Here is a 12007-nt window from a genome sequence, read left to right on the forward strand (position 1 = left end):
TCATTTTTTTACATGTAGCTATCTGTTTTCCCTGCACGACTTATTGAGGCTCTTGTTTCTCAATCTTGAACCAATCAGTTGGTCCATATGGGGTGCTACCTGTTGCTTCTTGACCCATATACAGGTTTTTCAGGGGACAAGTAAGAGGGTCTGGTATTCTCATCTCTTTAAGAGCTTTTATTAATTTGTTATGATCCACACAGTCGGAGGCTTTAGCATAATCGATGAAACAGACATAGATGATTTTTGGCATGTTCTTGCTTTCTCTGTGATCCAGCAAATACTGTCAATTTGATCTCTGGTGCCTCTTCCTTTACTAAACCCAGCTTGCTGGAAGTTCTTGATTCAAATAATGCTGAAGCCTAGCATGCAAGTTTTAAACCTGACTTTTACTAGCATGGGAGATGAGTGTAGCTGTCTGATAGTTTAGCACATTCTTCAGTACTACCCTTCTTGGGAATTGGGATGAGGATTGACCTTTTGAAGTCCTGTGGCCACTGCTGGGTCTTCCAGATTTGCTGACATATTGAATGTAACACCATGATGGCATCATCTTTTCGGGTTTTTGACAGTTCTACTGAATTCTGTCGCATTCTCTAGCTTTATTAACAGTAGTTAATAAAGTAGTTAAGGCCCTCTTGACTTCACACTCCAGAATGTCTGGCCCTGGGTGACTGACCATACCATCATAATAATCGGGTTCATTAGGATCTTTTTCGTACAGTGCTTATGTGTATGCCTTCCATCTCTTCTTGATCTCTTCGCATCTACTAGGTCTCTACCATTGCTGTCCTTTATTGTGCCCATCTTTGGCCGAAATATTCCCTTGATATTTCTAACTTTCATGAAGAGATCTCTATTCTTTTCCCTTCTCTTGTTTTCTTCTGGTTTTATGCACTGTTCATTGATTAATGCCTTCTTGTCTCTCTGTTTTCCTGTGGAACGCTGTGTTTCCTTGGATGTACCTTTTTCCTTTCTCCCTTGGTTTTTGCTTCTCTTCTTTCTTCAGCTATTTTAAAGCCTCCTGAGATAGATTCTTTGACTTCTTGCTTTTCTTTTTCTTTGGCATAGCTTTGTTCGCTGCCTCCTGTACAGTATTATGGACCTCTGCCCATAGTTCTTCAACCACACTGTTAACTAGATTTAATCTCTTGAATCTATTTGTTACTTCCACTGCATATTCATAGGGGATTGGATTTCAGTTATACATGTCTGTCCTATTGGTTTTCCCTGCATTCTTTAGCTTAAGCATGAATTTTGCTATGAGAAGCTGATGAACAGAGCCACAGTCAGCTCCAGGTCTTGCTTTCTTTCCGACGGCATACAACTTCTCCATCTTTGACTACAAAAAATATAATCAATCTGATTTCAGTATTGACCATTTGGTGATGTCAGTGAGTAAACCTATCTCTTGCGTTGCCTAGAAAGGGTATTTGCTCTGACGAGGGCATTCTCTTGGCAGAACTCAGTTAGCCTTTGCCCTGCTTCATTTTGTTCTCCAAGGCCAAACTTGCCTGTCACTCCACGTATCTCTTGACTTCCTTCTTTGGCATACCAGTCCCCACTGATGAATAGAACATCTCATTTTGGTGTTAGTTCTAGGAGGTTTTCTAGGTCTTCATAGGGCTGAGCAGCTTCAACTTCTCTGGCATCTGTCGTAGGGGCATAGGCTTGAATTACTGTCATGCTGAATGGCTTGCCTTGGAAAGAACCAAGATCATTCTTTCGTGTTGGAGGTTGCACCCAAGTAGAGCATATCAGGATTCTTTTGTTGATTATAATTTCTCCTCCATTTCTTCTATAGGATTCTTGCCCACAGTAATTGATCCAATGGTCATCTGAATTCAATTCACCCATTCCGGTCCAGTTTAGTTCACTGTTACCCAGGATGTTGATGATTATTCTGTCATTAAGTTAGTAAAAATATAAAGTAGAGCTAATAAGTTAATATGAATACAGAAAGTCCCAGTGTAGTCACTAAGAAAATAAAACTTAAACTATATCATTAAGGCAAGCCAAATGCTACACTGAAAAATTTCATTTACAAATGAAGGCAATAAAGATAAAAAGAGGGACAAAAAACACGAATTTTGGAAAAAATAAAATAGCCATAAATTTGATCATATTAATAATGATGCAAAATCCTAGGCTGGATGAAGCACAGGCTGGAATCAAGATTGCCAGGAGAAATATCAATAATCTCAGACACACATGTGACACCACCCTTATGGCAGAAAGCGAAGATGAACTACAGAGCCTCTTGATGAAAATGAAAGAGAAGAGTGGAAAAGCTGGCTTAAAATTCAACATTCAGAAAACTAAGATCATGACATCCAGTCCCATGACTTCATGGCAAATAGATGGGGAAACAATAGAAACAGTGAGAGAGTTTATTGTTATTATTATTATTTTTGCTCCAACATCACTGCAGATGGTGACTGCATCTATGAAATTAAAAGACACTTGCTCCTTGGAAGAAAAGCTATGTCCAACCTAGGCAGCATATTAAAAAGTAGAGACATTATTTTGCCAACAAACGTCCGGTCAAAGCTATGGTTTTTCCAGTAGTCATGTATGTATGTGAGAATTGGACTATAAAGAAAGCTGAATGCCCAAGAATTGATGATCTTAAATGTGGTGCTGGAGAAGACTTTTGAGAGTCCCTTGGACTGCAAGGAGATCAAACCAGTCAATCCTAGAGGAAATCAGTCCTGAATATTCACTGGAAGGGCTGAGGCTGAAGCTGAAACTCCAATACTTTGGCCACCTGATGCGAAGAACTGACTCATTGAAAAAGACCCAGATGCTGGGAAAGATTGAAGGAGGGAGGATAAGGGGATGACAGAGGATGAAATGGTTGGATGGCATCACCGACTCAATGGCCATGAGTTTTAGCAAGCTCTGGGAGTTGGTGATGGACAGGGAAGCCTGGAGTGCTGCAGTCTATGGGGTTTCAAAGGATCAGACACAACTAATTGACTGAACTGAACTGAATAATTATGTAAATTATGAATGAATTGAACAATCTAATCAAAAAGCAAATATTCTGAGACTAGATAAAAAACAAAGATAAAACTATATGCTCTCTACAGGAGGCATAATTTAGAGTCAAAGATATACATTTTAAATGAAATGACTGAAAAATACACATAATGCAAACATCAACCAAAGGGAGAATTGGGTATATTGTACTAAGGAAAAAAAAGATTTTTATTAAAAAATGATACTAGGGGTAAAGAAGGACATTTCATAATGATAAAAAGGGGACTCTATTAGGAAGACATAATAATTATATATGCACCTAACAAAACAACAGAAAAATGCATGGAGGAAAAAAAAACTGATAGAATTGAAGAAAGAAATAGACAGTTCAACAATAATTGCTATACTTTACTAATCCACTTTCGATAATGGATAGAAAGACTAGCAGAAGATCAACAATGAAATAGAGATCTTGAAAGAGAATAGAAACCAGATGGACCTAACAGATATCTATAGAGCAATTTATCCAGTACAGGATATGCATTCTTCTTAAGGGTGCAGGGAACATTCTCTAGAATACCCTATATTCTAGGACATAAGACAAACCTAAATAAATATTAAAGGGTTCAAGCCATATCAAATCCATCCTCTGAATATAATAAAATTGGAAAACAAAACATCTTGAGAAACAGACAAATATGTGGAAGTTAAACAGCATACTCCTAAATAATCAAAGGGTCAAAGAAAGAATCACAAGAGAAAGTAGAAATACATTTGGCTCTTCAACAGTGCGGGGTTTAGGGCAACCACATTTTCTGCAGTCAAAAATCCATATGTAACTTGTAGTTGGCCCTCTATGTGGTTCTTCCAAATCCGTGATTTCACCTCTGCAGATTCAACCAGCTGCAGATGGTGTAGTGCTGTAGAGTTTACTGTTGAAAAAAAATCTTTGTATAAATGGACCTACACAGTTCATATGCCTGTTGTTCAAGGATCAACTTTACTTTGAGAAGAATGAAAGAGAAAACACACCACACCTATGTGAGGGGATGTAGCAAACTAAACTCAAATAGGCAGTCATAGTAAACAATTAATTCTAGAGCAAAATTAATGGAACAGAGGAAAGGAAAACCACAGAGATACACAACAAATTAAAATTTGGTTATTTAAAAAGGTTAATGCTGCTGCTGTTGCTGCTGCTAAGTCGCTTCAGTCGTGTCTGACTCTGTGCAACCCCATAGACGGCAGCCCACTAGGCTCCCCCGTCCCTGGGATTCTCCAGGCAAGAACACTGGAGTGGGTTGCCATTTCCTTCTCCAGTACATGAAAGAGAAAAGTGAAACTGAAGTTGCTCAGTCGTGTCCGACACTTCGGGACCGAATGGACTGCAGCCTACCAGGCTCCTCCATCCACGGGATGTTCCAGGCGAAAGAGTGCTGGGGCAGGGTGCCATTGCCTTCTCTGAGAAAGGTCAATAAATTGACACAACTTTAGCGATGTGATCAAGGGAGGAAGAAGACTCAAATTACTAAAATTAAGAATAAAAATGAAAAATTGCTACGAACTTTAGAGAAATAAATATAATTGTAAAGGAATACCATGATGCTAGTTAGAAAATTTAGATGAAATGGACAAATTTCTGGAAATACACAAATGACTGAAATTGACTCAAGAAGAAAATGAAAATCTGAATAGCAAGAGATAAAATTAGTCATTTTTAAACTTTTTGCCCAGCCCACCTCACAAAAGTCCCCCCTTTCCCTACCTAGATACCGATAGCCTCCCTGCTGAACTCTGCCAAATATTTAAACCAAAAATCATGCTAATTCTCCACACATACATTCTAAATGTGTCCATAGAAGTGGAAAGAAACATTTCCCAACTCATTCTATGAGGCAGTATTACTCTGATGACAAAACTAGAGGTCAGTTATTTTGTAGAATTCTCCACAATTTTGCTCCATCCTGTATTAGCTCATGACAAATTTCATGTTTTGCATCTTTGACAGGAAAATGACAGAAATGATACTGTGTTCATATAATCTCATTCTATCAGGTGGTTCATGATTTCAGTGTGTCCTAATATTGATGATATTCACTTGGGTCACTTGATTAAAGTGGCTGTTGACAAGATTTCCCACTGTCACGTTACACTCCCCTATCTTGTATTTTAAAAATTTTTTGTATTTTAAAGTATATAAATATTTTATGCCTCACCAAAATTAGATGTATTCATTTATTTGTGCCTATTTGATTAAGGCTCTCTTATTTTACTAAATGAATCAAGATCTGTCACTATTGTTATTTACTTTGAAGTTCACATTGTTCCAGCCTCAGACAGTGAGAACCTCCTTAAGCCTGGCTCTCTGTCCTTTTGACATCTCCCCGTCAGTCTCTGAAAAATTTGATGCTTTTGGTACAAGATATTCCAGGCTCATCTTGTACTTTTCCTGTCCTATCCATGGAATTAACAATTTCTCCAAGAAGCCTCAAGTATTTTTAGTGGAAAATGAAATTTAGAATCCAATATATGAGATCTGTATGTACTCATTATTTCCCAGTTCCTCTCATTGACATAGTGTTGGAAGTGTACATGTGTGTGCATGCCTGTGTGTGTGTGTGTATCTTCCTGATATAGCTCAGACTCTGATATCACAAAATGCTGGATTGTCCTCAACTCATGTGAATACCTTTCTCAACGTATCCGGGCTCTGACACCCTCTCCAGGCAACCCTTATATAAACATAACCCCTCGCCCTGCTTGGGCTCTGATACTCTGCACTGGCACACCCCAATGTGCAGACACTCTCCTTGTTCCACTCAGTCTCTAACTGCCCACTCGGAGCCGGCCCACCTCCATCCATGGATGCCCTCCTCACTTTGCTTGGCCTCTGACTTTCTACACAAATCTGCCTCCTCCTTGTGGATTTTGTCTTCTCTGGACTGAGGCTTTTACTCTGTATGCCTGGCCAGCTTCCTATTTAATATCCTCCGGGCTAAACGGACTCTTGTAGCAAGCTGCTCTGCTCTGTGAATGTCTCCTAATCCCACTTTGGCACTGACTGCCCATTACATGTCCTAGCATGGACATCGTTTTTTCCTTACTCAAATTCTGACATCTCTGCTACACATGCTACACCCTATTTGAGTTCTGACTCCCCATACTAGGCTACTCTGACTGCATGGATATCCACTACACCCCTATTTCACTTCTAACATCTCACTCTGGCCCATTATGCCTCCATGACCCCTGTCATGGATATCTGTCTTGATTGATCTCATCTAATCGGTTGTGATGAGTTTCTCAGCAAGAGGGAGAAGGGGAAGAGAGAGGGGGTTCTTGAAATGAATTTTGAAGCATAAGTGAGCGTTGCAATCAAAGATAGATAAACCACATTTCAAGTAGGGAACTTAATATGTGAAAAATGGGGTATAGAAAAATAATTCTTCAAGTTTATATTTTTTCCCCAGAGGGTTACTACATAATGCATCAACATTAGTTGATGAAGAAACTTCCTTCTCCAGTGTAAAATGACACCTTCTACCTTTATCATATTCTTAATGAGTATGTGTGTCTATGTATCTTAGTGCATTTGGGCTGCTATAACAAAATACCAGGCATAGAGGTGCTTGTGAATAACAGAAATTTATTTCTTACAGTTCTGGAGGCTAGAGGTATAAGATCAGGATAGCAGTATGGCCAGATGAGGGTCCTTTTCTGAATTGCAGACTTCTTTCCTATAGGAAGTCTCCTGCGTATGAACAAGTTCCATTCTGAGAGTTCACTTTTAAGCCCAATTTGTTCATAAGTCCAGCAAAGTTAGCCTTAGTACCCAAATAACAGAATCGGCTGTATACTGCTGCTTTTTTTAAAAATTAATTTTTTTATTGAAGGATAATTGCTTTACAGAATTTTGTTGTTTTCTGTCAAACCTCAACATGAATCAGCCATAGGTATACATATATCCCCTCCTTTTTGAACCTCCCTCCTATCTCCCTCCTCTCTAGGTTGATACAGAGACCCTGTTTGAGTTTCCTGAGCCATACAGCAAATTCCCGTTGCTTTCTACTTTACATATGGTAATGTAAGTTTCCATGTTATTGTTTATATCCATATATCATCTATATCTATATCTCTCTCTATATATATCTCCATATATACTCTTTACTCCGTATATCTCACTCTCTCTTCCCCTCTTCCCATGTCCATATGTCTATCCTCAATGTCTGTTTCTCTACTGCTGCCCTGTAAATAAGTTCTTCGGTACCATTTCTCTAGATTCCATATATATGGGTTATGATATTTCTCTTTCTCTTTCTGAGTTACTTCACTCTGTATAATAGGTTCGAGGTTCATCCACCTTATTAGTGAAGTGAAATTCACTCAGTTGTGTCCAACACTTTGCGACCCCATGGACAATACAGTCCATGGAAACTTCTCCAGGCCAGAATACTGGAGTAGGTAGCCTTTCCTTTCTCCAGGGGATCTTCCCAACTCAGGAATCGAACTGAGGCCTCCTGTATTGCAGGCAGATTGTTTACCAGCTGAGCCACAAGGGAAGCTGATCCACCTTATTAGAACTGACTCAACATTTGGAACTGACTCCTTTTTATGACTGAGTAATATTCCATTGTGTATAAGCACCAGAACTCCTTTATCCATTCATGTGTTGATGGACATCTAGGTTGCTTCCATATTCTAGCTATTGTAAATAGTGCTGGAGTGAACAATGGGATACATGTGTCTTTTTCAATTTTTGTTTCCTCAGGGTATATGCCTAGGAGTGGGATTGCTGGGTCATAGGGTATACTGCTCTTTTACACGTGCTTTCAGACATCCTGGGCTAGAAATCAACGTAGGGTTCTAATGTACTCTATACAGCACTGTGCTGTAAAATACACAAAAGCACAACCACTTGTAGAGGATGCACGCATGTGACAATGTCCACCAGACACGTGAATTAACTTACGTGACTGGACATGGGAATGCAAGTTCGAATCTTTGAAATTTCAGTTTGAAGATTCCTGTGTAAGGGACTTACTGTGTTCTCACATGGCAAAAGGAGCTTTGGAGCTCTGTGAGTTCTCTTTGTAAGAGCATTAATCTCCGTTCTTGAGGGTTACACCCTCATGACCTAAATATCTCCCTAAGGCCCCACCTTCTAATATCATCACACTGGACATTAGGTTTACAACATGAATTTTGGGGGGTGCCACATTCCGACAAATGCTGTATGTGTGTGTATTTGAGTTGATGTCTGCTTTCACGTCTTACCTCATGAGCTGTAAGTCTAACCATGTACTAGTACTAGTCGTATACCAGTATTTCTCTATGTAAGCATTGTAGGCTATCCATACCCTTTAAAATCTAGTAAGGACAACCTTCATGCTCATTCATCTTCTTTTTCAGAAGTGCCCTGCCTCTTAGAACATTTTTATTTTTCCACATATATTATAGAATTAGCTTATTTCTCATACCATTCATATTAGTATTTTTGTTGAAATCTCATTATAACTTCAGAATAATTTGGGGACAATTGATATCTGTATAAAATCTTTTCATACTCCCAAAAGATACATCTTTCCATTTTATCGTGCATTTCATTGTGTTTTTCAGTAGGATTTCAGAATTTTCTTCAAATAGCTATTGCATATTTGTTCTTAAATATATTCTTAATGTTTATCTGTTTCTAGCTATTATAAATGGTGTCTTCCATTATAAATGTAACTGGTTGTTAGTGTGTAGGAAGACTGTTCTGTACATTATTATTTTTACCCAGCCATCTAGCTTAATTTCTTTAAATATTTCCTCAATATTTGTGGGAGATTGGTTCTAAGACACCACCGCCAAATATCAAATACCCAAATCCACAGATGTTCAAGTCCCTTATAATAAGTAGCATAGCATTTTAGTATTGGCATATACACTGCACATATCTTGTCATAGACTTTAAATCATCTCTAGATTACTTATAATACCTAATACAATGTAAATGACATGTCAAAGTTGACAGCATGTGGTAAATTTGAATTTTGATCTTTGGAAATTTCTGGAACTTTTTTGAATAAATATTTTTAATCCACACTTCGTGAATTCCTGCATGCAAAACCCATGGATAGGAAAGGGTGACTGCATAGAGTACTTTTCTTTGAAGTCTCCTGTCATCAGCAAATAATGTTAATGTTGCCTCCACTGCTCTATGTTTTAAAAATAAACTTTAAAAAGCCTTAGAATGATTTTACTAACAAAAAAGCGAAGATAGCTGCTGTGTATCAGAAAGCTCCAAAATATCACACATATTGTTATACACTAGAGTGCCTACTTTGTTTCTAAGATTTTTTTCGTATTAAGATTTTCTTAGTTTTTACCCAATGTCCTTTTTCTGATCCAGGAACCCATCCCTGATCCTACATTGTATGTAGCGGATGTCTCTTTAGGCTCTTCTTGGATGTGACAATTTCTCAGACTTCCTTTATTTTTCACAACCTTGATAGTTTTGAGGAGTACTAGTCAGATATTTTATAAAATGTTCCTCAACTTGGATTTGTCTGATGCTTTTCCTATTAGCCTGGGACTATGGATTTTTTGGGGGGTCTTCCTTGTGGTTCAATTGGTAAAGAATTCACCTGCATTGGGGGAGACCTGGGTTTGATCTCTCGGTTGGGAAGATCTCCCTGAGAAGGGAAGGCTACCCACTCCAGTATTCTGGCCTAGAGAATTTCATGGACAATATAGTCCATGGGGTTGCAAAGTGTCAGACATGACTGAGTGACTTTCATTTTCACTTTCACTTCACGGGTTTGTGGGGAGGAAGACTGCAGAGATGGAGTGTCCTTTTTTTAACCACATGATTCAATCTACATGCCTTATCCCTGGTAATATTGACCTTGACCACTTGGCTGAAATATCGTTTGTCAGGTTATTCCACTGTCAAGTTACTCTTTTTCTCCCTCTCCATATTGTTGTATTTTTTGGAATGAAGTCACCATGTGTAACTCATTCTTAAGGAATAGGGAGTTACACTCCACCTCCTTGAGAGCACAATTACCTAAGTCAATTATCTGAAATTCTTCTGCATGGGAAATTGGTCTATTCTCTCACATGTATTCAATCATTTCAGATTTTGGGAGTATCATTTCTCTTAAACCTTTCAGCTAAGAAGTTAAAGAAATATATGTATGTATGTTCATGTGCCATCTATTTAACTGTTCAAGTATGCATGTGTAACAATATCAGGATTGTTAACCTGTACCCCTACGAGAAACAACACTATCAACTAGATTACACTGCTTTTATATTTTACTTTCAGTCTTGCAAACTCCATTCATTACCAAAGTTACTTAAGTCAGGGGATCTTAGTGAGGTGGTTTCATACATTTGTAATATAATTCCATTCTTTAGTCAAATTCTGCATTCCATTCTTGATGTCAAAGTTTTTAAAAATATACATGCATTGATTTAATGGTGTGCTGTAAGGTTCTTCCAATTTTCACAAATATGTAGTGTCACGTATTTTCCATAACATCATACAGAATAGTTTCACTGCCCTAAAACAGCCTCTATGCCTGGAGATGGAAATGGCAACCCACTCCAATATTCTTGCCTGGGAAATCCCAGGGATTGAGGAGCTGGTGGGCTACTGTCCATGGGGTCTCAAGGAGTCAGACACGACAGCGACTGAGCACAGTCATTTTTAGGAACAGTGCAGCCACACAAAACACATCAGTGGCTTCTAGTTTGTGGCCTCTGGTTTAATATCTTACTTTCCCACTTGTCCCTCTGCTCCACAGGGGCACATGCCCATGGGCCTGCTCTGCTCAGCCCAGGGTCTGGATTCAACAAATGGAATAATGAAAATCGAAGATGGAACCACCCTCCCGGGAGAGCACCAGGTTGAGAAAGAATACACTGGCATGGAAATGGCATTCTGTCACTCCCTCTTCTTCTGTCAGTCCTCTTTTTCAATTGCCCTCTGGGAATGTCGCCATTTCCCTTTAAGCCCTACTCCCAATTGACCCCCACAAGCCTCCTTACCCTCTGCCCTGAAGTCATCACAACGACCACGTGGGTTCTGGCTGGGGCGGGGCCCATTGTGACATCACCAAGGGCCAAGCTTGGCTGGTCCTCAGTCTCCAGGTGCCAGCGCAGACCAGCACACCAGGAGCTGTTTCCTCTCGGCTCACCATGTGGTCCGTCCAATGGTTCCTGTGCTTTTCCATGGCCGTTACCTATGTGGACGGCTTAATGTTTACTTCCCTGAGAGAGACAGCCGAAGAACTCCAGCGTCAGGTGCTCTGCGGAGGACACTGTTTAATTCAGCAGAATCAACCAGAGCATGCCCAGGACTGGCTTAAGATGGTGTTACTCGGGCTTTTCTTCATTGTGCTCATGTACCTGACAGTGAAGTTGACAGGAGAGAGTGGTGAGAGTAATGTGCAGACTCCTCCTGCCTGTCAGGGTGGTTCATTTGGCTCTCTGGGACAGAAAAAGAAAAAGGCCTCCCCAGACAAGGACTATATGTTCGCTACCTTAACCCAGCTCGAGATGGACCTTGTGAAATTTGTGTCCAGGGTGCGGAATCTGAAACTTGCCGCGGCAACCTGCAGTAACCTCAGCCCTCCCAATGTTGAGGTTCCCGCAGACGCACACGATACCATTACAGTGTATGAACTCTGGTGCGAAGAAGACTCTGAATGAGTGGATTTGTGTGTCAAAGTAGGAGAGGATAAGGTGTTGACATAACTTATCCAAACTAATAAAACTCCTCTGAAGCAAAAGAAAGAAGCCTCTGATAATTTTTACTTGCTCTACAGTTTAACCTTTTCCAGAGTGTGGTATAATTATCAGCTTGCAGTGTTTAACCTTTTCCAGACTAGCTTATTTTACTTAATAACATTCATTCAGGTTTCATCCATTTCTTTTTGTGATTTTATAGTTCACTGCTTCCAATTTGTGGGTGAGAGAGAGAGAGAGTATGAATTAAGCTGTTATAAAATTCATGTGCATGTTTTTGTGTGGGCATTAA

General features: G+C 39.5%; 1 long non-coding RNA gene across 1 annotated transcript; it reads left to right on the forward strand.

Annotated features, from left to right (window-relative positions):
• The first annotated feature begins 6987 nt into the window (after positions 1–6987).
• On the forward strand, positions 6988–11188 carry LOC136154235 (uncharacterized). The gene is made up of 3 exons (XR_010660499.1): positions 6988–7066; positions 10103–10158; positions 10773–11188. It is a non-coding gene; the product is annotated as an uncharacterized lncRNA (long non-coding RNA).
• Positions 11189–12007: the final 819 nt, after the last annotated feature.

Source organism: Muntiacus reevesi, chromosome X, assembly GCF_963930625.1.
Source record: "Muntiacus reevesi chromosome X, mMunRee1.1, whole genome shotgun sequence".
Classification (NCBI taxonomy): Eukaryota; Metazoa; Chordata; class Mammalia; order Artiodactyla; family Cervidae; genus Muntiacus; species Muntiacus reevesi.